We start from the raw sequence: 27266 nt of genomic DNA on the forward strand, positions 1-27266 counted from the left end.
TTACTAATATCATCCAGTCCCTTGATATCCTGAGGGAGCAATCAGCACGTTTTATTAACCCAGCCAATTTTGGAAGTGCATAGGCAGTATTCTAGTTACTTGTTACAATTATGCATTACAGGTCCATTTCACCCATATGCCTGTGCTCAAGTGATGTGCAGCAGAGCTTTCTGCTGTCATACCCATGGCACAAGGAGCCCAGCCTGAGCCAGCCCTGGTGCTCTCAGAGGGCAGAACAAACCCCATCGCTTGCAGCAGTGATATTCCAGCCTAACACAAAGCCCCAGAGATCCCCACCACCAAACCCATTTTTTAAAATTACATGTTTCCACCTATTGGTCCCTGGACTGAAGTAATTGCTTTTGCTAGTTCTAAAAGCCAGCGTTGGTTCACTGAAAAAAAAAAAAATGAGCAAGTGCATGGGAACTCAGAGACATCCTCAGATTTCTGACCTAAAAGCTGCATATATGCAGATGTATTTGCTGCCCAGTCAAAATTCCAGCTTTACTGCATGCCACAGGGAATTCTCTGCTCCACAGTGAAGGTGGAAAACAAGGAGTTAATGTAACCAGACCAAACTCAAACAGCAATTTAGTCAAATCTACAAGATTTCTGTCTATTCCCTAACCACTGGGTTATCCCCTTTTTTGCTAAATAAACTTCTCAGTCTAAGGGGAAAGTGCTATTTCCACTTAATGACTAGTGTTTTGTGAGGGGAGTTAATTTATTATTTTTTGTTAAAGATGACAGCCTACAACAGGGAAGCTGCTTAGCAGGGGATCAATCCAAGAACCAACTTCAGTTACTATCTGGTTCAGATAAAGACTCACTGAAAGAATGACCAGCAAGAAAAGAAACCATTTTCTGCCTCCTGAAATAGCAAGACAGTTTGAGGGTACCAGCCTAACACACAGATGCTCTGTGAAGCAGCACAGAGCCCAGCTCTAGACCTGCCTGCTCTGCTGTGTGCATTTACAGACCAGAATAAGCTACTTACATACAAAACAAATGTACAAAGTATGTACAGTTACAAAATCTGCAAAAAAAATCTGTTAAAAAAATAGAGCAGCTAAGAAGAAATTAACATAGAGGGAATTTTTCAAGGATGATGAGTAAAAAAGTCCATGTCTTTTTACTAACCAGTACTTACCTGGATCAGGAAGCAGCTGTAAGTTCTGGGTGCAGTTTTGGGGAAAATGAGTTCTCACTACTGAGCAAGAAAGCCTTACTTCTTTCCAGGCAAAAGCAGTTTAGCCCTACCACTTGCTGGGAAAGTTTTAGGTGAGACTCTTTTCCCCAAGTCTGAATGAACTGCTTTTTACTTTGATGAGGCTCAGCTCTGTTTCAAAGCAACCAAAGCTGAAGGTGACCATTGCTAATTTTTTATCATCATTTTATGAGCATGTTAACCTTCATTCACAAATGCTCTACAGAGTGAATTTCCTTCTATTCTTTTTTTCATCCTTCATTAACAGTATTTCAGAAACACAGATTTCTAAAAAGGTGCATAGGAAGACACTTCATACAAACTTGCAATGGTTTATTATAGAGCTACCTCTTTTCTCCAAAATCCAAATAAAAATAAGGTTGTTACCAATTAATTTGAACTGAGCCAAAAAAGCAGTTTCAGTGCAGACTATCAGTTTAACTACCACACCTCAAATGAAACGGGTATAAATGTTTCATACATAAAAAGCTCTAGATTATAGAACACAAACAAAACTTCAACATTTTCATCTCCACCATTTATGCTCCAAATTTCCTTTGGGAACTATGTGTTGGACAGTGTGAAAAAAGTGTTTCACATGTGCATGTGGAGGTCACTTTGCTCTCATGTCTGCAACACCAAGTCTGTAAAACTTGTTTAAAGTGCTTTTTCCTCCTGTTCATTGTTTATTGGATATTTTCCTTTCAAGATTTTTATCCATAAAGATCCCCTTTTGTTTTTCTAAACCCCAGATTTTATAGAGAAAACACTCTGCCCTAAATCATCTCTACGCAAAGGAAAGCTGCTTACAATGTTCCCACTTATTGCACACACATAACTCTACGTGGAGATTCTTAATCTTCACCCACCCAAGATTAAGGCAACACAAATTATGAAATCGATACCGATACACAGAGCAACATCTATTACAGTTTCAATGTTTTTGTTATATTTTTTCTAAACTATTAAAGCAGTATGATTTTAATGTGGTTGTTGTTGTTTATGCAATACAAATTCTCTGTTCTTTGATGCTGTGGGTACTTATGCAAATGCCCCATTTTCCTTATAGAACTCTTTCCTTTGACACCTCCTGTGAGTAAAGAAAATATTTGAGTGTTTGCAAGATAAGGATCCATTTATATTTAAGACTCCATTACTGATCAGGAGGCAAGAGCATCCTTATGGTGGATATAAATTATAGTTAAACTAATTTTAAAGACCCTTACTCTCCTTTCTAGTGATGGAACAGAAGAGCTTTCAAATAAAGGAGATTCTTCTCTCACAGCAGTTTCAGTTCCTTTCTTTCATTAATCAAAAGCTATCGTATAGATAAATATATTTTTTCTCCACATGCACGTCTGAATACCTCTTTGAGGTTTAACACTCCTGCACCTGATTCAAACACAACAAATCAAAAATCATTTTGCCACCAACAGCAACAGGCATTTCCAGAAGTTACACCACACAAGTCACACAATTAAACTTTAATGAAAACATAAAAACAAAAACATCAAGCAGCCCCTAGTGCTTGCTTTGTCTTTCACACAATCTATCATAAAAAGGCAGGACACTAAAATGGAAGATCCTCTGGCTAAAGCCGTGCCGTAAACAATTTTTTCCTAATGAATTCCACCTCTTTACCCCAGCAGATGGAATGTCTCCCCTCTCTTCCATCTCTGTGAAAAGGATGGACTGCTGATAAAACTAGCTGATAAAACTTGCCCGAGGTGAGATGCCTGCTCCAGGGGTTCTGCTCTCGGGGGGTACAACACCAGCCCCTCAAGCAGCAGCACGGCTGGTGCCTAACAGGAGAGCTCAGGAGAGCTCGGGCAGCAGGAGAGGCACAGGATGGCTCAGCAACCTGAAATATTCACACACATCTGCTGTATCAAACATACAGACCTGAGTCCCCAAAGGCCTCGCTACCTGCAGCTTGGGAACGTTCAGCTCCAGCTCCAAGTGTTAAACACCCTTCCACCGTGGGTGCCTGAATCCCAGCGTGCTGCTCCTCTCTTTCAACCTCACCTGTTGGAACTCAAAATGTCTCTCAGACATTTTTGGAGGTTCCAGACCCAGGTCAGAAGCATTTTAGACCTGGCAGGCAGCTGCAAACAGCTGTGATTTTGAGTTTGAGCCATGGAATGAGTTACCAACTTTGAAGGTGGAACAAGCAGTCACAAAAGTTTAGATATTATAGTAGAAGTAGTTACAAAGTAGAGGGAGATTTTTTTAGTGCTGTACAGGGGGGTTTTAGCACCTGTACAGGGGGGTTTTTACTTTGTATATGGGGGTCAGAAGTTTTAAGATGGAGGAATGTAGGCCAGTCCTGTTCGTCCTCTATCTTCTTCCTTACCTCCATGTTCTTGGTGATGTTGGCACTCACAGATTGGTTTAGAGTAGAAAAGCACCATTTAATATAGGTAGTAGGCATAGGGGAAAAACTGTAAACATGTAAACATAATGTACCATATAAAACATAGAAAAGCAGCATTTAATATAGGTAATAGGCATTGGGAAAAACTGTAAACATGTAACACGTAATATATCATATAAAAGAGAGCAGCAGCCCTGGGTGGGGAGGGAGAAGAAGAAGACACAGTCAGAGAGGATGTCAGGGTGTGTGTGTGCCTCTGCCTGAGCTGTGAGCAAACCACAGCAGCCTGAGAAGAAAATCTTTTAGATAACTCGCAATAAACTGCCTTGAGACCAAACAACAGAGACTGCTGAGTTTTCTTTGGAAGCTCGGGTTGGAGGAGAGACTTTTCCACCACACAGAGCCCCTGAACCAGGCCGGGGTTCCGACACTCTCCCTCTGCTCTTGTATTTCCACACCTGCAAATGACATCCCTTTAAAAGAAATCTTTTATTTAGCATCTGCTCGGGTCATATTATCTGATGAAAGGCAACAGGGGTTTACACAAAGACAAGGGAACAGAAATGGGCTGTCATTTCCAAAATATAGTTAGGAAAGGCAAAAAGGAAGCAGCACAAGTGTCACAGTTGGATCATAAAAGCCATTAAGGGCCTGAACTAGGGAGCTCCACTGGCTCCAGCTCATTCACGGCTGCCAAAACAGGACTTTGCACAGTGAGGAGTAAATCCAAGCTTGCACAAAGTAACACAAGTCCAGTTTTCCTGTGTCTCTTACAACATTTTTCCTGTTACGATTTTTCTATCTTCTAGAGTGTATAACAAAACAAATCTAAAATCAGGATTAATTTTAGAATGCTTCACGTAAGAATTTACCTGTCACCATGTATTTTTCCTACTGTAACTCTTCTGAACAGTGAGATAATCAGTTTGTTCAAGGGTTTGGTTTTCTTGAATTATTCCCCTAGGCCACTATATCAGGACTCTAAATACTGCAGAGAAAGCGCAAAATAAATTTAAAGTCAGCAAAATGCTGAAGAAAAAAATGAACTGGAAGAGTGTCTTAGATCATACTTTTCTTCTGAAGAATTTTTTTACCTGTTCATATTACAAATAACAGTTTGGTCTAATCAGTAACATTACTCTTTCACTTAATTGCCAAAAGAGATTTCAGTTTTGAACAGTTTCCTTACTGTATTTACATTATTTTCAGTGAAATCTACATTTGGATAGGGTTTGGGGGTTTTTTAGGTCACTGTATTGTATTACAAAATCAAATATCTGTCTATAAGAAGAGAATATTTTCTTATATTTACAAGGCACCTTTCCTCCCCAAGTGTTCACAATAAGGTGAAGTCAGTGCCACGAAAGTGCAGCCAGCACTGGTAAAGTCTCACTCTGTATGGATTTGCCACTATCCAGAGCAGGGAAAGAGTACTGTCCTTTTCCAGTACTTCTCAAACCATGTGTAAACCAACCATGAATGCACTGGGGTTTCTCTTCTACATACCACATTACATCCTCCAGCTCTGAATGTGCCACAGATGAAAAAGGGGCAACACATCTGGCAAAGATGTAGCAGATGCTGTAGCAGCACACCACCAAGCAAGGGTCTTCTGTAGCGTAAATGGAGACTTCATTTCAGCACAAAATCTCACCCATTTAAAATGAGCAGAGAAGAAGAGATCCCATCAAGCAGGAGCTGGGCTGGGCTATGAAACCTGGGATTAGACATCTGGAAAAACACTTGAAGACTTGGGAAGGCAGTGGGGGATTGCATTCCTTATCCTTCTTGTCTGGTACACAGTTCCAGCCATCTCAGCACACTCACTACACATCCTCCCAAACTCAGGTGCCCAATAGATGTGCAGGGACACATCTGTCGATGACAAGAAGGAAAGGAGATACAAGGAGGAACTGGGAGAACAGGACAAATGAAACGAGGCCGATGAAGACCAGAGGGCAGGTGACAGGTACAGCGGTGCCAGAAGCAGAAGTGACAAACTGGAATCCACAAAGTATTCTGAAGTACTGCAGGAAGCAGCTTGAACCAGAGAGCAAAGCTGGGAGCCTGAACTGGGAGTGCAGGTGTGTGGTAAATTCCCCAGCTAGGTAGTACTGGCTTGGTCACACCAAACAAGACAGGCACAGAATGATTCTACTACCTCAAGGGCAGCTTTAAACATAGCTCTCTATGTTAGAAAGAACTTCCTGTTTGCAGCGTGGATCTTTTCAGTTTTCTTAAGGATGAGCAGTTAAGAGTCCAAAACACTGGTCTGATAGCAAAACAGAAAAAGAGAGAAAGCTCGTAGGCCTGGGGGTTCCCACGACTGCCTGAGCTGAGCAGTTCTTCCTGCCTGGAGCCAGGAAGAGTTGCCCAGGGAGATCAAACCTGCCCTGCAAAGTCCCAAATCCAAGCCATGCAAATTCCAATCTTCCTCCAAGCACTGATACCAGCACAGGGACTCTGACTTCATCAGATGCATGAAGGAAATGGAAAAAGGAGGAGGGCCTTACTGCCTACACACATACACACCCCACCTCAGGCAATAGAGGGGGTGTAAATAATGGAGCAGGTTCAGCAGCCAACAGCACTCAGGGTCGAGTCAGTAATCCCCTTTTTCCATTTCCGTTTGCTATTTGATGTAATTATAGTTTTTGATTGAAATCCACCCGGAGTGTAACCCCTCTGCTTAATGCACTGTTTAAATCCTTGGGTACACAACCAAGCTGCTCCCCAGACTCGCCTGGAATAGGAAACCATTTCAATGCCAAAAATAAGTCTTTGCTTTCTTTGGTAACGCCCTCAGTCTTGGCTCAGCCTCTGCTACACCCACCAAAGAAGCAGGGAGTTTTAAGAGGGCTGCCTGATACCACTCATGGCTGGTGACTGTGCTGGAAGCTGAACCTGCAAGAGGGTTAAGCTTTTGAAAGCTTTCCTTAATGCCCAGACACTACAAGAAGGGGCACAGCCAAACGGACTAAGGACCTGGAGCCTGGCCTCAACTTTCCCAGTAAATTTGCTGCTATCCAGACCATAAATAGTAACAAGTCAAAGCCCTATCCAGCCTTTGCATGGGGTAAACAGTGGCTTCTCTCCTGAAAGGCCTCCTGAGGATAAAATTAACAGATGATATATTCACAGTCCAAAGGAGGGCTGTGGGAGATCTACCTCTGCACAATCAGATCACTGGAGCAGGTTTTTCTTCTCTAGTTCACTCAGTACCACTTGGCCAAGAATGCAGGGCAACAGCCAGACTAGGCAGAGAAACCAAAGGGGTACCTGAGCAATTCATGCCACAGAAGCAGCAGCCCACAGCAGTGGGACTGGGCTAGCTGCAAAATCACTAAACTGCCAGAGAGAAACTGTCTAGGAACAAGCATCGTGTGAGTGCTCATCAGCTCCTGGACAGCAGAGGGAAAAGGGTTCTGAGGGCTTCATTCCCAAATCAGTTCCCCTGTCACTGTCAAAAGCCTGATGAGGGCTGGAGGGGTACATAATACAACACACAGACTTGCTTCGAACAACCATCTCAGGACAATGAACAAATGTACAATTTCACTCAAGATGAAGAAAAAAAATATCTTAATTCTCCCATACAGGAGAACCTCAGCGTGGCTCCCTTCAACGCTGGTATTGTGTGAAGACTGAGGTATATGCAAGGTGAACATGACTATAAGGCAATAACTCAAAGCCTTCTCCAGCATGGGAATGGAACCTCTGGGATTTGAAAAAAAGGGATGTTACACCTCCTGTTCCACATCTTCCTCTGCACAAAGAGAATAAAGGCCTCAAAGTTACCCCAGGAGATTTTCAGACCTGTTGCAGAAACTCAGTATAAGTCTAAGAAAGCTACTATGTTTGGATGCTTCTACACCCTGAGACACCCCCCTCCAGGAGATATATGGTCAGCTCAGTGCAGGACCTTTGGAACCCAGCAAGGCTCTTTGGACCTGCTTCTGTGTGGCTCAGCCTTTACAGCATCCATTTATGTCAAGGCCAAGAGCTGGCAAAAGTGTGATGAGAACAGCACTGTTATAAACAACTTTACAAAGGTGAAAGGGACCAGATAATCAGCCCATCCCTTTCTATTTCATGGCACAGAGGAGTTGTAGGTGAAGGAGGAGGTCACTGAAGCAGCCTCTTGGGCTGGAGGACCTTCCCTTGCAGGAGGGACTCAGGGGAAAGCAGAGCCAGATGGGACAGGGAGATGGAGACAGCCAAGCCAGAGAGAGGCACAGGCAACCTGGGAAGTGTGGGTCCCCTGAGCCAGAAGGCAAAACCTGCCCTAGGCTTTCACACTCTAGGAACCATCTGTCCTTGCCAGTACCTGGTGATCAGATGAGCCCCAGCTGCTGCACCTCCTTCACCAGAGGAACCACACGGCCAGCACAGGCAGGGCACACCATGCCCACTGGAACCTCCATGCCCTCTTCTGCCCTTGCCTGATGCTCATGGCAGCTGAAGCTGCTCACCAGCACAAACCAGCTCTTCCCACTCTGCTCCAGCCTTCCACTCAATGGACACAGGCAGTCAGATTTTTTCTCCCTCTCCTCATCAGATATCTCCGTCTCTCTGAAATATTCAGATGATTTGGTTTTGTTCTCTTCTCCCCCACACTAAATCCTCCCCCTGCTTGTGGAAGCAGTGGATTTCACCCAGGCACAGAAGGCTAATTTACACCCTTCAGGGTTTAAAATAGCAGTGGTGTAAATGAAAAGTCCAATTTCTTCAAATTTGCATTGTAAAACCATCCTTCAACTTCCTTGAAATAAATTTTACTATTTTATTAGTGCAAACAAAATGGTAATAAAACACTAATACAGCGCCTTGTATCCAGGGGAAGAGCTAAAATTAACATAGACCGAGCAGTGTTTGCTATTACATTCAATTACCTTTTTACTTGAGATTTACATTCTCATCCCCTTAATCTCCATAGTGGTGGCTTTGAAATCATTCCCCACAGTCCTTCTTGTGCTTGGAATGGACGGCAGAAAAGCTGCTCACTCGCCACTGCCACTCCTGCTGCCAGCACCCCAGTAGCAGCCTCCTCCCTTGAGACCCCTGGGCAGGTTTCCCTGGAACATCTCTGAAGAGAAGGTACAGCAAGGGTGTTCACCTGCCTTTCTTAGCCTCACTCGGGCCCTAATTTCTGAACTCCAGACAAATATACTAGCACCAAAAATACAGCCTGAGTTCTACAGCTGCCTTCAATCCAGCTCTGGAAACTGTTCCTTAATTCTCAGCTACAAGCCGTGTTGTAGGCAAGTTTTATTATCTCCACAGTAGAGATAACTAAGGCAAAGACTGAGGACCAAAGTCAGAATGCAGCTGCTCCTGGTGTAAAACTGGAATAGCTATTTTGTAGTGGAAGTATTCCAGCTTTCACCTAGGGCTCACTGAATTCAGACCCTGCTCTCGAGTTAAGTGGGATTGTGTCCTGCAGCACAGGCTTAGAAGTGATGTCAGGAAAAGAGCAGCTCCAGGGCTGCCTGGTGAAACTCAGAGGGAACCTGCACTGGAAAGAAAGGACCATATTCCTACTAATGCAATTCAGAGAATCCACGTCCCCAACATCAGGGCAAGTTTTTAATTGACAGCATCTCTTGATGCTTTAACATAGTAGGCATGGCAGTGATTTTGCCACTGTCAAAAGAATGGAAAGACTTCCACAGGACACCGTAGGAAAGTCCCACATCAGCCCAGCTCCAGAGGTAGACTTTCATTCTTGCCTCCTCTTTCTTCCTTTTCTGTGTGCTGGAAGTTGGACACCTCCCCACTTTAAGCCACATGAAAATATTTAATCTTGCTCTGGAGAGCATGGCCAGCATCTGCAATACAGGTGATACCCACAACTGCTCACTCATTTTGACACAGTGTTTTGTGATACCCAAATGAGATAGCAGAGACTAACTGAGCATCGTGTAACATATTTCTACGCTCAGCAAGAAGGACTGAGCAGCCTTTCATCCCAGTCTCCTCACTACCCAGCCATTCCAGCATTACCTGACCACTACAACACCGCACAGCCAACAGCTGAGAAGTATTTGGGAAGCAATTTGGGAAGGTACCAGGTACCAGATCTCCTCAGAGAAACAGATCCCCTGAGTGTAACCCCTGCCCAGGCCAGCTGTAACACATGTGGACTGCCTGACAGAGAGAGCTGCCATCACCTGTTTGGATGGAAAAACACCTCCAGTGTTCCAACCAAGCTCCAAGAGTGCTGCATGGCCCTGATCACTCCATCCTGCACCACCAGTGATCTGGCTGTGATGGCCCTGCTGAAACCTAACCCCACCAGAGTCCATTCTGTCCCACACAGCAGCAGATTACTCTAATTTCCAGTGCTCCTTGGGCAGCTCTCTCACAACTCCCAATTCTCCTTTTTGAAGAATAACACTGCAAGATGATTCATTAAGAGATTTTGTGCCAACATGAAAAAAAGGGTGGTCTGGACGCAGCACTTGGTGGTACTCAGGAGTCCCCCCGGCAGTGTCCCTAACAGCTGCCCTCATGGTTCTCTTCGTTTTCTCCTCAACAAAACCCTCTGGTTTCTGCATTTTAATCAGGATTTGTCTGCCTAGCCCCTAAATTGCTCATCTGTCTCTCCTCCTGAGAAGCATGGTCCTTCATGCTTTCCCTCTAGCCATCTTGATCTTCATAGCTGGAGGAGAAGGATCATGCAAAGCATGAATAAATGACAGATAATGGCAGATAAATGACAGAACAACTGACAAATCCTTCCCATCCAAATAACAAATGTGTCCCCAGGAAACCTTTCATCTGTCCACCTTCTAGAAGGCAGTACACAAAAGCCCTTGTGCAAATAAAATTATCACAAGACACCAAGCAATACAAAAGACCCCAAACAATAAAGAGTAGGAAAAAGAAACCTGCCCAAGAGCACAGGCTCAGGTTGGTTTCAACTGGTCTCCTGTCCCTTTTTTCTGTTCTCTTTCCCCTGCTCCCCTGAACAAAGGAAGTTTGTTGTCAGGTTCAAACATTTCCTGGGCCTTGTCTGAGTTCCACCTTGTTTTCTTTTTCTCTTTTCCCCACCCTGTACAAATAAAGCAAAAACCAACTGGCACCACCTGTGATGAAAGTACAACTAAATGCAGAATTTTATCTTTTCTTTCTTTTCTCCCTCCTCCTTTTTCCCTTTTTCTTGGCTAGAAGTTTTGGGCAAAGGACAAAAGGTATTGTTGGGTAAGCATAATTCCAGGGGCTGAGTCACTAAAGCGCTGGCTGCTGCTGGGGTGCAGTAAGCCAAGCCACTGCTTCACTAAATGCAACAGAAATACCAGCAGCACCACTGCAAGCTCTGCCAGCCCCAAAACACAAGGGACAGCACAAGATTCACACGGCACGAAGAGGTGCAAAGAAATTAAATAAAATCCTGGTACAAATATCCTCACCTAAGAAATCTTAGGAGGAAAGACTGTCACACCACAGAGATTGGGCTCTTCCCTGAGAACAATAAAGGCTGTGAAGGTCACAGTAAAAAGTTACAGCCTTTACTTATGGTAAGGGAAGGCTCAGATGCCTTCTTTAGTACTTCATCCAGGCATACTTTTTTGGATTTTACGACCCAAGTCAGACCCACAGCTGGTCAATCCTGTAAGTGGTCTCTTTCCCCACCACTGGGAGCTCTGGAGGCAGGGAGGTCCCATCGCTCCTGCAGCCCCAAGCACACCAGAAGGGGCACGGGGCTTCCACACACCCCAACGATGCAGAAAATTATCAACCCATTTCTGGCTGCAAATTAAACGATGCCCCAAGTGGGTACTTGCTCAGAGCATCTTCTAAAGCACACTGCAGACCCTTGGAACTACACAGTGCATTTGGGGGAGCTGGAGCACTGGCTGTTTGTTTATTTTATGATGCACTTTGGTCTCTCTCAGTTGCACTATTATCCTACACCTGTTTGCTCCCTTTCTGCAGGCTGATAACAGGCAGCACGTTGTGCAGTGGTGGCCTGGAGTGGCTCTTTTTGTGTTTAATGAGACATATGTATTTAGTTCCAGACTATCAATAATCAGGGAGAGGGAAGAGGCAGAAAATTTCCCTCAATAGACATAATCAGTTCAGCGTGCTGTGGATCAAGGTCTTGAAATGGACAGAAAAAGAACAAATGCCTTTGTTGAACAACTCTTAGGAGGGCAAATCCTACTTCCCCAGGGCAGCACATCTCCTTTGGAAATCCACACTCATGCAGGGCATTATGCTGCTGCTCAGTTTCCTTAAGGCAGACACAGGCCTGGCCTCTTGCAACAGTTCTGGCATCTCTTCATGGCAGACCCCATGACACATGGAGGCGGCTGAGAACAAGGCATCGTGCTTTTCCAAGAACAGGGAATCCAGATTTTCTGGTTTATAAATTTTCCCATCTGTATTTGTTTTGTTGTTCGTATGGTAGATCACCAGAGATAAGGAGAGAAAAGTAAAGAAGTATCAGCACAGTGGCAGCCCTGATGGGTCAGATGAATTTCTTGCATGTCACAATCTCCTGTTTGGGCAGAAATTTGAATGCATTTTCCAGCAGCAGCACAGATAAACTGGCATCTCCCCTGGGGAATGTTTCAGTTTCTGCTGCTGCCTACAGGTTCTGTGACGCAGGAACTGAGGAGCTTGGACATGCCCACTCTCAAGACTAACTCCATAAGGATATGGCAACTTCTCTATCAAATGCATGGCAAAAATGAAAACCATCTCAGACTTCTTCAGAAGCCCCTTAGAAAAACTATAGATGAGCAGGTTATTATTACCTGAAACAACTCCAATGCAAGACTGTCTTGGGGAAGTCCTGCGCATGCTTCCAAGTGGCATAGAAAAGAATGGTTAGGTCATCTCCACATAAAAGAACCAGTAGCTTCACCACTCTGTGGCACAGGGCCAGTCAGAGCCTGTTTTCTGGGGAAGAATCCCCCAGGATTGCAGCCAGATGGTCTTGGGAACAGATCTCCCAAGCTCTACTGAGTCGTACCCCTGCTCTCAGGTAAGACCAGGCCCCAAGGAACCTACCAGGACCTCTCTTCCCACCTCTGCAGCCTTGCCCCAAGCCTCTGAACTGGCTTCCAACACCAACAACTGTCTAGGTATAAAAAGGCAGCTGCAGACTAGCTATGGGTCTGGAGCCCAAAGATTCCCATAGGTAAGAGCATTCTGAAGAGTGGAGCCAAGGGGCCAGGAGCTGTGATGCTGTTTGTCCTCCCCTGTCACCTCTAAGCCCAGCTGCTGAGTTTACACACAGCAAGTACAACTTGGTAAAGCCAGCCCAGTGCTGTCAGCTGGGAGCCTCTGCACACGAAGCTCCTGGTTAAATGTTTTCATCAAAACCAGAGCGAGAAAGTGCAGAGCAAACACCACCAGTTAGTGGCTGGGATGAATTCTTCCTGCCAGCATATCTGGTGAGAGGGGCATGAGTCACCTTAACCCTTTGGGAGCCAGAGTCAGAGCCAGCACAACTCCACAGGGGAGATGAGGAAGACAGAAGAGGAAACCTCTCCTGGATCTTTTATTTGCAACCACTCCTTTTCATTTATTTGTAGGGAGCTGAATTCAGGAGTGAACACTTGCTGTGTTTGGAACCACACGATCCCCATAACCTCTGCCATCACCACTCTGCTCCAGTGAAGATGAAGGTGAGCTGGTTCAGAGCCAAGCAGCACCCCAGGGCAGAGGCTGCCCAGTGCATGTTGAGGAGGTCTGGGGCTGGTCACCCCTCAAGCCATCTCTACCTTCCAAGCCCATTCCAGCTAACAGAAAGTATCACCTCACTTTTGCTGAAGACCAAGGTGTCAGTGAGAGTAACATGACAATACTTGATGTCTCATTCCAAGACAAAATGCTTCCCCATTAGAAACATGAGGAAATGTAGTCAGCAGTAAGAGGACACATGGGCTCAGGTACATATGTCCCTCTTTCTCTACACTGCTATAAACTGCCCCATTTCTGAACATGTGAGAGGTAGCCACAGTTTACTGTGTGACTGGGATAAATTCTCTTTCAATATAAATAACATGCTGCTGTTTGTGGCAGGATTGAGTGCCTCAAATATAAGGCAAAAGTTCAGCTATCTAGGAGTATCCAGTGTTGCAACACTACAGGTGCTCAGAGAGATCAGTCACTTCTGCAGCTAAAGACCCTGAAGTCAGAGCTCTCCTTTTACTCTCAGTCACTCAAACAAATACCCACTGACTCCACCTCAGACACTGCAGAAATGGCCCAGGATTGTGTATGGACCAAATCCTGCCCACCACTGCTGTTCTGGGTGGTGTTTTGCAAACACTCTGCAAGGGAATGTATCTTGGACCAAGCTCCCCATTTCAAGGTGAGGGACAGAAAAGGCACAGGGGCACTGGACTCACAGCTGTGGAGATCAAGAAGCATTCACCCAAGGCGAGGAAGCAAAATACCAAGGAAGGATAAAATAATACCATGGTTTATATCGGAGAGGTTACTTGAATCTGGAGCTGCATGGCATGCAGCCCATTACTTGGCCCTCCACAGTTCCATGTGTCTAAAGCTGGGGCCCCCCAAATGTGAATTTTGAGCATAGCAGGACTACTGGAGCAGACAATTTCAGATCCTGCTGAGCCAGCTTGTGGCTGTATTCAAAATTGAGTAAATTTACAGCTGTAAGCTGGGAGTTTATACAACCCGTAACTTGTTAGGGATGGCTGACCAAGCCAGAACGATTGCTCCCCAGCCAACAGAGATCCTATTGGTTAGCCCTCTGAGTGCCTGATAGGTTTTATTATTTTTCTTTCTCTTTTTCTTTTGCTTAGGTAGTGGGGGTAGGAAAGGAAATATCTATTTTTGTTCCTTTACTCACCAAACACAAATTAAAATTAAATCTCAGATTCAATCCACTACAGATTCCTCAGTGTATCAGCTGGGGACTGAGGCATGCCCAGTGACCATCTCCTTGGATGAAGCTGCTGTATTTTTCTCACTCTGTGCAGAGTCTTGCACCATGAAGAAGCTCCACAGGATTCAATGGATTATCACCAGAGGTCACAAGGCTACTCTTATGCTGCCCCTGTTGCATGGACACTTCCCTCCCAACAGATGCTCCTCTGTTCCAACCTGGGCTGCAAGACAGTGTGGTCTGAGTTGTCTGAGTTTGGTGCAGCAAATATGGTGCCCTGAGAAGATGTTCCTTCCACCTCCTTTACAAGGATAAACAGCTGGAGCAGTACCAGACCTGAAGTGATCTGAACCTGGAACCACACACAGGAACACAAGGAGCTGCCAAATAATGGGCAAGCAGCAGGCAGAGAGTGTGAGCGGGACTCCAGGAGCCCTCTGATGGGAACAAAACCAGCATCATCCACTGTGCCTGCAAGTGTGAAATACCCAGTCCGAGGGAGGCAAGGACTTGCTTGCACATGAACTGCCTTAACCTATGATCCTGTGTTTTCATTACAGCATGGTCCCAGTCCCAGTTCTTGTCTGAAAGGTGTTTTTAGCAGGAAGTCCAAACATGATCCAACTGCAACAAGGCTGGATGAAGGGCTAGGGGGTTCTCCTGGGACTCACTATTCTTTGTGACCACAGACAAGACAAGGACAGCCACACCAGCTTCCACAGCACACACATTCAGGAGCATGAGGTGCCCAGGCATGGTGAGGGATGTATACCTACCTCAGTCGTTACACGTCTGCAGGCACACCATTCACTGTCCTGGGGGGATGCAGTTTTTCTAGGACATGGCTAAGGAGCATAAGTAGGTCTCTCCTTTACCCTCTGCTCCATCCTGAATACGTAACAGCCCAGAACACCAATAGTTTACATGAGCTAAAGAGCCAGCTGAGGCTTTAGGGACTCAGGCAGGATAAAATACTCTTTAGGACCCAGTCACCAAGTAAGAAACTTAGGTAAATGGGGACCTTTGGTGAAGTCTTAAACAGGAGACTGGAAAAGGGGAAATTTCCTCTCTCTGCTCTGTGAGCAGGGATCACACTACCTACTGCTGCTCCCACAGTTTAAAATACTTAAGTCCTCCAAGGTGCAGCTTAATTTTCTTTTTTAAAAAAGAAAAGTGTCAGTCTAATTAGATAAATCCTCCAAGCACGTGGCCCAGAGTTCGTCATGGAAATTAACCTCCTTGAAAGATCACAGTGACTGAAATAAGAAACTGTGTGTTTTGGCATAGTGCAGTGAAATGGGAGATGCAGGCTGCATTTCATACACCTTCTCTTTCATAAACCTGCCGCATTTCTTATCTGCCCTACTGGCCCTGAGCTCGGCAGCAAGACTTTATCTCCGAATGCCTGTTTGCAAATCGCTGCTGAGAGGTTACAATAACCCCTGGGAGAGATTCTGCTGGCTCACTAGTGTGAAAGGACACTGCTCCCCTCGAATAAAGCTGGACCAGGCTGAGGCACTGGTAGAGGGAGGGGATCATGACCAGCAGCCCTCTGGAGAGGATGTTCTGCAGACACAGCTCCTGTGGGGAGGCAGCCAGGCTGGGAGCTGTTTGCCAGCCTCCCAAGTGCTCTGCCAGCCTCATCATGCAGGCAGGTGTGATTGTGTGCAGCCCTCACTCTCCCTGGCATGGGGATGGGTTGAGTGGGGCACGAGGGAGATACCTCAAGGCCACAGGCTGTGACCACATAGCTGTTGGCATTTATGCCACGTACATTTCACATCTTCTTATTTAGAAAGCTCTGCCTATCCGCACTAGGAAAGGTGTAGGGCTGGCAGTCCATAGTGCTTAGGAATAAAATGTCCCAGTACCTTTGCTATTGGAAGCAGAAGCAAAACCAGGAAAGAAAAGAACTGGCTCATAAGTGAAAGTCAACTGCCACCCTCACCTTCAAATACAAGCAGGGATCAGAAGCAGGCTATCTTGTACTTTTAGGATGCATTTTCCAGTCAACTGTTCTCCAAGCCCAGCAGTCAAACTTACGTCTGGGTCACACTCTTAGCACTCGTTCCTCAGGCCCCTCCCAAGTGTCACTACACAACACATTTTAACAGATAGCTGAAACAAGACCCCTCTTCACAGTTCCAAACAGACTATCAAGGGACTCTCTTAAAGTTTTCCAGTTCCCACTCTTCTTTCAAAGGACAGCATCCAAAACAAAAAAATCCCCTGAAAAACCTGTAGAGTTCATCTACCTTGTTCCTTCCCAAGTCTGATGGATGATGGTATGTCTAACACTGTATTGGCCTCCCAGCACTGAGACCAACCTTGCCAGCTGACTTCACACACAAAAGGATCAGGAGCAGCCTCAGAGACCGACTCTGAGGCAACTCGTTGTATTGTCACTGAAATGACAAGCCCTATGGCTTAGAATCGGGGAGTTGTTTCCAGTGTTGTTTCAAAACAGCATCACTGGTGGCAGAACAAAAATAGGATACCTTCTGGAGAGAAAACTACCCCAAAATACCATGGTGGGCAAGGAGCCAAAGGCCCCTAAGAACTGACAGTTCTGCTATGCCTTTTCCCACAGCAGTTATTATGCACGAGGCCTTGGCAGCTGGATGGCTCTAGAGCTAACTCTGTGAGCACAGACTCTTGTATCTCCGGGTCCTGTTCTAGACCAGCTCAATCATGCATGAAATGTATCAGCTGGCACCTCATCAACAGCCACGGGACAGAGAGAGTGAGAGGGGCTGCAGGCTGTCCCTCTGTTCAAGAAATGGAGCCTCCTTGCTACAATTCATTGGCTGTCTCAGGAAAGAGTTCAAAAGACAGGTGGTGCACAAAAACTGCATTCAAGTTTCCTCCTGCTCCTTCCAAATCAGGGCTGAGGCATGCTGGAAGGACACTGCCGGAGAAATCAGGATGAATTCAGGCCTAATACAGTTCCTTAGCCGTTCTCTGTCAAGTACAGGCAAGCTCCACAGTTCCATTACTAATAACTGAATACCTAATAATATTACAATAACTAAATACCTAATAATATTACCAGTGTAATACTTTAACTTGATGCCAAGCACCTGGACCCAGAAAAATCAACACTTAGCAAGACTTCCACCTCACTGCATTTGGCTTCTGCCAACTGATCAGAACTCAGCATCCACACCTCCTTCCCATCTGCTCCAAGGTATTTGGAATAGTTTTTTAAAAGGTAAAGCTCCTACTTCAGCCAGAAGCGAAGGGTTGAACCAGAGAGACAACACAGACTGCAGGAGGGATAAAAAATATTCAAGTGCTATTCCATTCCCCTTCTTTAGGCTTTGGATGCATTAGGCAAATTCCCAATTACAGCAATCCCTTCTGCCTGAAACTGGAGTTGAGATAAGAGACCAGAAAGAAAGGCCAGTGGGCATCACTGAAAGCTCAGCATCTTCCATTACACATCAGCACAGTAAAAAGGGCGATGTCAACCCTGAAATGTTTTTTTCCAAAAGGAACACACACACACCCTTTAGAATGGGTATGGTGAAATATGCCTGGAGAGGTAAGGACTCAGCAACAGCAGCAGGTTCCTGACTCTTTATCATCAAAGCAAGAAGCCCAGCCTCTGAATTAATTTCATCAATGTCCTCTTTCTTCCTTCTCCAAGGGCTCGTATCCCCGAACGCGACTGCAAACACACTGCCAAGAAGGTCGTGCGATATCCGAACCCACAACGGATTCAAAGACATCTCCACGTTTTGCTGTCAGCCTGAAGTTTGAATAAGGGAGCCCACCAGAAAGAGTGAATGAACGCTGGCAGCTGGCAGCGCAGCAGAGCCGAGCTGTGCTTTAAGCCACCTAGTGTCCGAGCCGCGCAGGGAGATGCTCCGGGAAATTCAGCCAAGAGAAGGGACTGGGACATCCACCCAGACCGGCAGGAGAGGAGCGAAGGACAGGGTGCCCCGAGCCCGAGCCGAGGGAGCAGGCGGCACGGCCAGCACGGCAGAGTGGAGCTGGCAAAGCAGCACGGCGAAGCCAGCCTGGCACAGCCAGCATGGCACAGCCAGCACGGGAAAGGGGAGCGGGCAAAGCCAGCCTGGCAAAGGGGAGCAGGCACAGCCAGCACGGGAAAGGGGAGCAGACAAAGCCAGCCTGGCAAAGGGGGGCAGGCACAGCCAGCACGGCGAAGCCAGAACGGCACAGCCAGCATGGCACGGCCAGCACGGCAGAGTGGAGCAGGCACAGCCAGCCTGGCAAAGCCAGCACAGCACAGCCAGCACAGCAAAGCCAGCCTGGCAAAGGGGAGCAGGCAAAGGGGAGCAGGCAAAGCGAGCCTGGCACAGCCAGCACGGCAGAGTGGAGCAGGCACAGGCAGCATGGCAAAGGGGAGAAGGCAAAGCCATCACGTCAAAGGGGAGCAGGCACAGCCAGCTGGGCACAGCCAGCATGGCAAAGCCAGCCTGGCAAAGCCACCACGGCACAGTCAGCACGGCACGGCCAGCCTGGCACAGCCAGCACAGCAAAGCGGAGCAGGCAAAGACAGCCTGGTACAGCCAGCACGGCACAGCCAGCCTGGCACAGCGGAGCAGGCACAGCCAGGCCAGCACAGCCAGACCAGCCTGACACGGCCAGCACAGCCAGACCAGCACAGCCAGGCCAGCCTGGCACAGCCAGCACAGCCAGACCAGCACAGCCAGGCCAGCCTGGCACAGCAGAGCAGGCACAGCCAGACCAGCACGGCACAGCCAGCCTGGCACGGCCAGCACAGCCAGACTAGCCTGGCACAGCCAGGCCAGCACAGCCAGGCCAGCACAGCCAGACCGGCCTGGCACAGCCAGCACAGCCAGGCCAGCCTGGCACGGCCAGCACAGCCAGGCCGGCGCCTCCCCGGGCCCTGCTCCGCGGCTGCACGGGCCGAGCAGCGCGGGCAGCCGCTCTTCTCGAGCTCATCTCCCTCAGAGCACGGCACCATTGCAGGCCAACACTGCAGCCCCACGCCGGGCTGCTCGGCTGCGAGCTGGAAGATCTCTGGGACGCAAACTTGGAGACAACTTGCCCCAGCGTAGGCCTGTGGAACAAACCCAAAGTGTCCCAAAGGCAGCAGCCCCTACACTAACCTGCGCCCACCGCCCTAAAAACCACCTCCATGCACATCTCCTCTCCTGCTCCCACAGTAGCCCCCTCCTCCTCACTCTCTTTCTCTGTGTCCTCGAGACTCCTCTCACCTTGAGGAGTGTTAGGATTACCCAGCATTTACACTCAATGCTCCTCTTTATTCCTTAAGACTTATTAAGAATGATAATGAGCTCCAAAGCAGTGACACGTCTCTCTCTCCCCCTCTGTCGCGCTCTCTCTCTCTCTCTCTCTCTACGTGCCTTTTCCGTCAAAGGCACACAGGACAAATCCGACCAAAAAAAAAAAAAAAAAAACCCCAAAAAAAAAAAAAACCCTGACAATATGGATCAAGGACACATGAGGATTTATATTATACAAATCCAGCCTTTTTTGTTTTTATTATTTCTCCTCAAATTCCATTCCTTTCCTCTTCTTACTCATGTTCCCCCCTCCTCTACCTCAAACCTCTCAGACTTTGAATGAAAAAGAAGAAAAGAAAGCTGCTTGCCTGGAAAAGCTCATTAATGTGGAGCTCTTAAACGGTTGATTAATTTTAGCAAAATTTATGATGCACCCTTGCTTTTCTTTGAAGCCGCAGTCTTATATACCAAAAGCAAGTTAACTTGGAGATGTCTGCGCAAGCCAACTGCACCCTAATTCTTAGATACCCTATTTAGGTACAACAAATGTACAGGAGAGAAATGCTACACCAGGGCATGGAAACAGTCACCCTGTCGGATGCTCGAAGTGGTTCAATTCAAATCCCTTTAGCACAGCCTGGTAATCACAACCTGAAAACTTCCAACTTCTAGCTGTTTAACTTCCCATAAAGATTAAAAAAAATAATAATCACTAGTGAGGTCCTTCAAAAACAAAAGGAAAGAGGGAAACATAAACACAAATTCCAAGAGAAGTCTCTCCAAGTTGCATCTGCACACATCCCAGAAACACCAGACTCCCGGCTGCACTGGAAACATCAGGTTCTCCCGAAGCCACCTTTAAAGCAGCTACATTTCGCCAGAGGGAAAAACTGAGCCCAAGGAAACATCAAAATACTGATCAATACATCTCCTGAACTATACCTCAGTATTTCACTCATCTCCTCAGCTTCCTCCTACCCAGTATTTGCTTTTATTCTTTGTCTCCCTCTTCTAGACTCTGTTTTTCTGATACAGACATCAGAAGGTTAAGGGCTCAATTATCAAGTCTGTTGAATCCTCAGCTTCACATTACTTAGGAGGTTCTCTGTTGCTCTTTGGAACTACACTGCAAAATCTCCTTCCTTCTCGGCTTTTCTTTTTCCTACTTGTAACATCTATTTCCGACATACCCCTGTGTGTGAACCCACAAATCTATCTGGGATAAATGGAGAGAAACCCTGAATTGGTTTGGGAGACAGAAACATTAATAAAAATAACCTTAACAGTACCTAGCCAGACTGAACCTGAAGCACTCGCAATCTTGAAACCTAAAGTAACATCCACATGGAATTTACAAAATATGATTCGAGTGGTTCTAATTAGCCCCAGTCTGTGGAAATTTGGAAGGAAGCGGCTCTTTGATTAATGTTACAAACCAGAAAGGAAACATATTTTAAAAGTTAAAGTAGCAGCATTGTGGAATACAGAATCATTACCAGCATGCGTTTATGATACCTGCTTCAATCAGATGGCTTGGGGTTTTGTTTTTAGGGTTTTTTTTTTCCTTTTTACTTTAAGAAAAAAAGGAAGACAGGATGCAAGTAAAAGCCTTTGTTTATGGAAGTGTGTGGCGCTTTTATCTCCAAAGGAATTTATATAGCTGGACTGTGTATAAATCCTTCTGAAAATGAAATTAGCAAAACCAAAACGGGGGTGAAGGTGCTGGGGGGAGTGTGGGAGGGGGCAACCATCACCTCAGTAAATCATAGTGGCTAACCAGCCTCTGGCTTGGATAGATAGCAAATTCAGCTTTAATAGGAAGAAACAGAGTTGGAAAGGGAAAGAAAAAGATTCATACCTGCAGCAAACTCCTTGCAAAAATGGGGGGCTATTTTTAATAAGCTTTTGAAAGTTACTGTGCAAGTTTGCTTGGGCTTGAAAAGAAAAAGGAAATAAGGTTTTTTTTCCAGCTAGCTTGATTGTTTTGGGTGGAGCTCAAGCATGTGTGTATATATGCTGTATATAAAAATGAATTACTAATTCTTTCCTGGAAACTGTTTGAATTACAACCTGCAAGATACAAAAACACACCTTTATTTTAACACTGATTTTAATACAGATAGAATTGGAGGGAGGGGAGAAAAGCGAGGGAAACATTTTTATCCCAATACCCAGCAAAACCCTTAAACAAGAATAACATCCCGCCACATGTACCCAGAGACACTTTGCTCAGCTGTACAGCACCAACTTAACTCCAGCTTTCAGTGGCTTTTCCCTGTACAAAGGCTCTGAAACTGCAAGAATGACAATGTCATGTGTGTGGAAAGCTGACACTTAGATCTTTTAAAAAGAAATGAGGAAAAATAAGCTGTTGACTTCTTGGTTAAAGTATTTTCTTGTTCTAACTCATGTTCTTATGTCACTGGGCTAAAAAAAAAAAAAAGAGAGAGAAGGAGAGAGAGATATGACTTTCCTTGAATGATCTGTTTAACCTAAGCCAGAGGAAAAAAAAAGAAGTCATTAATTACTTATGTGAGCTATTGCTTCTGAAAGACAATAAACCTGCCTGGTCGCCATGGATATGACATATTTGCTCTGAAAACAACACAATAATTAGCAAAGGGGAAAGATACAAGGAGAATATGCAAACTCCTGAGTTTAAAGCCATAGTGTTTCCTTTTTTTCCCCCTCCTCTTTTTACTTGTCAGAGTCAATTCTGTTTGCAATTCAAATCAAACAAATAAACAGAATACTTACAAAAAATTTTAAATGATCTCCCGCACATCAAATCACACACACAAACATACACAGAGGGAAAAAAAAAAAGGAAAAAATTTATAAGGAAAAAATATTTAAGTCTAGTATGGATAGATCACAACCCACTTGATGTTTTCCGTACATATGTATCTATGCATATATATATATATACATATATATGAAATATAAATGTATATACACACACAAACACATATGAGTTATAAGGGTTACATATACTATTTTTTCTAGGATTATTTTTTTTATTTTTAGCATCAGTATAGAAGCACACCAAGAGAAAAAACATCTCAGATTTAGGCAGTGGACACATTTTGAACATACACTAAAAGAAAGTACAACAAGGGGTTCTTTTACTGTGTTAAACATGCATTGTGTTGGTAGAATATTTTTTGCAAATCTTTGAACTTTTCTCTAAAAGATGAGCAAAAACCCACAACTGGTGTGCACTGTGCATCAACCTAATCAACACACTAGCTTACTGGGATTTCTCAAATTTTAAGCATAAAAATTTCTCACCTCAAATACTTTAGTTCTAAAGTGATATTCCTCTGAATCACATGTAATAATGCAATGGATAAGTTAAGAAATAATGAAAACTGAGTTATATGCAGAGAGACTTCTTTGAAATAATTTATAAACGTTGCGGGGAAAATGTTTTTTAGATTGCTCTATCATTAAGATGAGACAAAGACTATTAAAACCTTCTCTAATGCAGTAGCTTTCTGGATTCTGACCTTCCACATTTAGAAACCAAGTAATTAAAAACACACTAACAAGCACTTTATCTTTGGAGATATTTGACTTTGAACTTATTTTAACTTTAAAAAGACTTGGAAGGTATAAAAATAACAATATAGTTGCCACAAGTTTCTGTTGTTGTTGTGTTGACAAAGCTAAAAAAAAAAATCTTTAGAACAAAATAAGCAGATTAAGGAAACATCCCCCTAATTTAACTGTCTCTTTTTCTGTTTTTCTGTTTTTGTTTTTTTTTTTTTTTAAACAATAGTTTTTAGCTGGACGCTTTGATCTTGAAAGGGTTCTGCTATCTTGTGTGATGAGGGGGGAAAAATGATCTGTTTTAAATGATGATGCAAAAAAAAGGATCAAAGCCCTGACTTTCTGTTAGCCATAATAAGTTGTGTCTTGCTCAAAGCTTCAACTTCAGGCTTTAATATATAAAATATACAGGAGCCCAGTAAAAGCGCTGAAAAGGTACAAAGTCTGAAAACAAAAGGGGACGCTGCTCCTTTAAACGTTTTAGTGCATATGGAGTTTGATTTCTGAAAGAGATCAGTTTAACATCTCCATAGAAACCAGCAACAGATTATCATCAACAGAATAAATAACTAGTCTAATAAATTAAACAGGAGGCATAAGATCTGGAAACTTGATTACTGAAGTTCAACAATATTCTCCCATAAACTCTTCCAAGCCACCTTCAGGGTAGCTAACGAGGTGGCAGCGACACGCAGATAAAAGGTAGATGGGAAGCAGGCAGGACTTCTGAAACGAGAAGTCCGAAACCTTCGCAAGAAATTCTGCCAGGCTGACAGTCAGCAAATCAATAGAGGAAATAAATTCATCAATGAAGTTTTGGGAGAGACAGCCACTCTTGCAGGGAGCGAGCTGCCAGGACCCGCTGTGCAGTGCAGCGCGGACAGGAGGGGGCACACAGAAGGTGGACGTGCAGCTCCTGAGAAGTTTCACCTTTCCGACCCCAAAGAGCAGGAGGGCTCGAGCCCATCGATCCAACCTGCCGCGGTTCGGAGCCGCAGCCCACCCCTCAAAGTTTGCCGCACAAGTTGCCCGCCGCACAGCCAGGCAGGCGCTCCCGGCGCCGGCCCCGCGGCGAGCGGCAGCGCCGCTCCCGCGCCCGCCCGAGCCGCTTTACAGCCCGCTCCCCGCTCCGGGCGGCCGGCCCCCGCTCCGCTGCCCCTCGCTGCTGCTCCGCTGCCCGGCACCGGCGCTCCGCGGCCGGCGGCGCTCGGGGCCGCGGCACGCCGCCGCTCCTCGCCTTCCCCGTCCGCGCCCCGCGCCCCCCCACCCGCCCGGCTTGTGAGTGACGGCTCGGACACCTGTTCCCCGTCCCCAGAGCCTCCGGCGCGGGCGGCCGCTCCCCCGGGAGTCCCGGCCCGTGCCCCCCACCCGCCGCCACCCCGCTCGGCCGTCCCCCCGCCCGCCACTACCCCGCCGCGCACGGGGGAAAGAAAGGGGGAAAGGGGAAGGAGGCGGAAGGGGGAAACTTCCTGGCTCCGGATGGCAAATCAGCTGCACATTCTGCAAATACCACCGGGTAAAAATAACCTGCTGCTTCGCCCGGGGGGCCGGGCACCGGCTGCCCCGACCCGCGCTCCCGGCCGCCGCGGCCCCTGCCCGCCGCGACCCTGCTGGGGGGCTGCGGCCGTGCGGCTGCGGGCACCGGGAGAAGCGCTGCCGGCCCCGGCCCGGCCACTTTGCAGAAAGTTCCCCGGCACGGCTCGCCCCGCCGCGCCCGGCCCTGTCCGCGGAGCGCTCCAGCTGCCGCTCGCCCAACTTTGCTGCCGCCTTTCCCCTCCCACCTCTCGGTGCCTCGCCGGGACCCTCGGGTGGTGCGGCGCGGCGGGGCTGCGGTTACCTGCCCTCGGCGCGGAGCGGGAGCACGTGTTCCCCCGTCCCCTGCCCGGGCTCCTGCCAAAGTCTTGCAAATTGACTGGCGCCGCCGCGGCCGCGGCTCCGCCGCCGAGCGGGCACGGCGCTACCCCGCCGCCACCGGCCCCCCGCGGCACCTCCCTCCTCCGGCGGGGCCGGGCGGCCGCCGCTGCCCCCGCTGTCGGCCGGTGCCCGCAGAGGCTGCCCGCTGCCCGCGGAGGTGGGCGCTGCCCCACGGGAACCGGCTCGGAGCGCGGAGCGCTGCCCACCTGCCGGGCAGCGCCGCCCGCCCGCGCAGCGCCCCGGCCCCGGGGCTGCCGGCGGCGGGGCCGGGCGCGAGCGGACGGGCTTACCTGCACTTGGGGCTGCTTTGGCTGACTTTCCAAGTCAAGGGAAATGTGTGTGTGTTTGGGATGGAGGCAGCAGCGCGCATGCGCCATCAAACTTGCCCTGATCCCGGATTTTTCCTCCTCGCGCTCCCCTTTGCTTTGATTATTGAATTTTCCTATTTCTAACAGGAGGGCGGGCGTCGCGCAAAACCCGGCCTGGAGCCCGCCGCCGCCTGCCCCGGCCCGCCCGGGGTGGGGAAGGGGGAGCGGCGGGAGGGAGCGGGCACGGAGCGGACTCGCTCTCCAGGCAGGCAGGGCAGGCAGTGAAGGGAGAGGCACCTGCAAAACACGGACTGGATCACCCTCCCCTAGCAAGGGAAAAGGCGAGAGTGTCCCTGTTTCCCTGCCCGCGCGCGCAGCTCCTGTCCCCCACCCTGCTCCTGCACCAGCCGTTCCCCTTACGCATCCGTCCTCCTTCCCAGAGAGCCACTGTAAATTTTATAAAATTGTCTATTTTGCAGTCTGCTGACCCCGTTCACCTTAGTTTCCCGAGACTAAACTCCATGGAGATGGCGAATAACTAGGTTGTGTGTACCGCTTTATTCTCCTGCTGGTTTTCCTAGGCATGATGTTCAGTTGCTATTTTACAAACTTCTAAACTTCAGGTTTTTGGTTTGGTTTTTGGTTTGTTTGTTTTTTTTTTTTTTAATATTTTTTGTCTGGATTTCACTCAAGTTTAGAACTAATTGTTGTCTCAGATCTACAGCTGTAGTATTTCTCAGTTTGGCTGTGCTGGCTTTGCTAGCAGTTGCACACGGGACTAACTTTTGTGGCTCTGGATCCTAGCAAAAATGCCAAGGAACGAATGTGCAAGCTATGAGCAGCCTTGTAGACTAGGCTGGTTTTGGGAGATGTCTTTGCATGATCAGAAACAAGAGTTCTCATGCACCTGAATTTCTAACAGGCAGGCATCACATCCCTGTGTTAAACTACTTTCCCCAGCGCCACCTTTCATTTCACTGAGAAAGTGAGTATACATTACAGTGGCATGTGCACATTTTGTGGTGGTGATTCCACAGAAGCATCCACAGAAACCTTTTCTGCCATCCCCTGGCTGCCTCTACAGGAGCCAAGAGCCTGGGCTGCCGGCACCATGCACTCAGCTGGGGTTTGGAGGTGCAGCCCGTCCCACTGTGGGCCTGGGGGGTGGATCTGCCTCCACTGTAGGGCTTGCAGGATTTGGGCTGCAGCGAGGCAAACCTGAACGCTCGTGGATAATTTTGCTCATTGGCATCAGCACACCCACACAGAAGCCCTTGCAGGAGCTTCTTGCTCTTCCCATGTGCTTCCCTGTCTGTGTCTGTCTCCACCTGTTGCCTCTTGTCTGGTGTTTACACCATCAGCTCTTTGGGGCAGAAACCATGGTTTTGTTCTGGATTTGTCAGTGCCTTGCACAACGTGGCCCAGCTCCATAACCACAATTCCTGTGTGCTATTGCTACACACATAAATAATAATAATTAATAATAATAGGCTAATTCCTCTGATTTTGATGTGACTACTCATGTGAGTAAAAGTGACTCACATACATGAGCGTGTGTGGGACCATTGCCAGGTCTTGAGCTTTTATTGTGAGTCTTCCAATATTTGGTGTTCTCTTTTGATCCCCAGCTCCTGGAATGACTTGTTTCTAGCACTTGCCTTTACACAAGGACGCTTGGAAATGTGGCCTAGTGCTGTCAAAAGCCTCAGAAGCCAGAGAACAAATAGGAAACTTCCAAAGAAATAAATTTTTAATGGCTTTTGTGAAATTCCTGTGATTTGGCAGCTCAGGGAGGAGTGGAGTCTGA

At 47.0% G+C, this 27266-nt stretch overlaps 1 protein-coding gene across 5 annotated transcripts in view; it reads right to left on the reverse strand.

Moving 5' to 3' along the window:
- The window catches only part of CASZ1 (castor zinc finger 1), a 191841-nt gene extending 166259 nt beyond the window's left edge, over positions 1-25582 (reverse strand). For 2 of the 5 annotated variants that reach the window (XM_085558394.1, XM_085558388.1), the window contains exon 1: positions 25442-25582. The gene's annotated coding sequence lies outside the window, so the exon portion shown is untranslated. Of the gene's footprint in view, positions 1-25074; positions 25152-25441 lie in introns of those variants that run through there. The other 3 variants (XM_085558391.1, XM_085558396.1, XM_085558390.1) reach the window with 3 other exon arrangements.
- Positions 25583-27266: the final 1684 nt, after the last annotated feature.

Source organism: Lonchura striata, chromosome 21 (assembly GCF_050655825.1).
Source record: "Lonchura striata isolate lonStrDom1 chromosome 21, ASM5065582v1, whole genome shotgun sequence".
Taxonomy (NCBI): Eukaryota; Metazoa; Chordata; class Aves; order Passeriformes; family Estrildidae; genus Lonchura; species Lonchura striata.